We start from the raw sequence: 305 nt of genomic DNA, 5'->3' as shown, positions 1-305 counted from the left end.
AACCTGTTTGGATTCCTTCCTTCCCCTTTCTCATTAGCAAACAATGTTCTCCAGTTTCTCTGATTTTTCAGGGTAGTTGGGAACCTGCAGTAAAGGTTTTGATTTTCTATTGTTTTTAATTGCAAAGGTTGCAATCCCCAAGTCAGTTCTGCCCTCAGAGCCAAGCGGTTCATTCCGCCAGCACCAGGAAACACATTTGGTACAGAAACCATCTCTGGAAGTGCAAGTTTCACGTCCTTAGCCTCACCGACAAAGTGAAGTGTCAGCCATGTCCCATCAGAGGGAGGCATGCAGGAGGGCTGGGA

Source organism: Monodon monoceros, unplaced genomic scaffold (genome assembly GCF_005190385.1).
Source record: "Monodon monoceros isolate NGI ecotype Baffin Bay Population unplaced genomic scaffold, NGI_Narwhal_1 Super_Scaffold_19, whole genome shotgun sequence".
NCBI classification, from domain to species: Eukaryota; Metazoa; Chordata; class Mammalia; order Artiodactyla; family Monodontidae; genus Monodon; species Monodon monoceros.
This window is presented reverse-complemented; position numbering follows the sequence as displayed.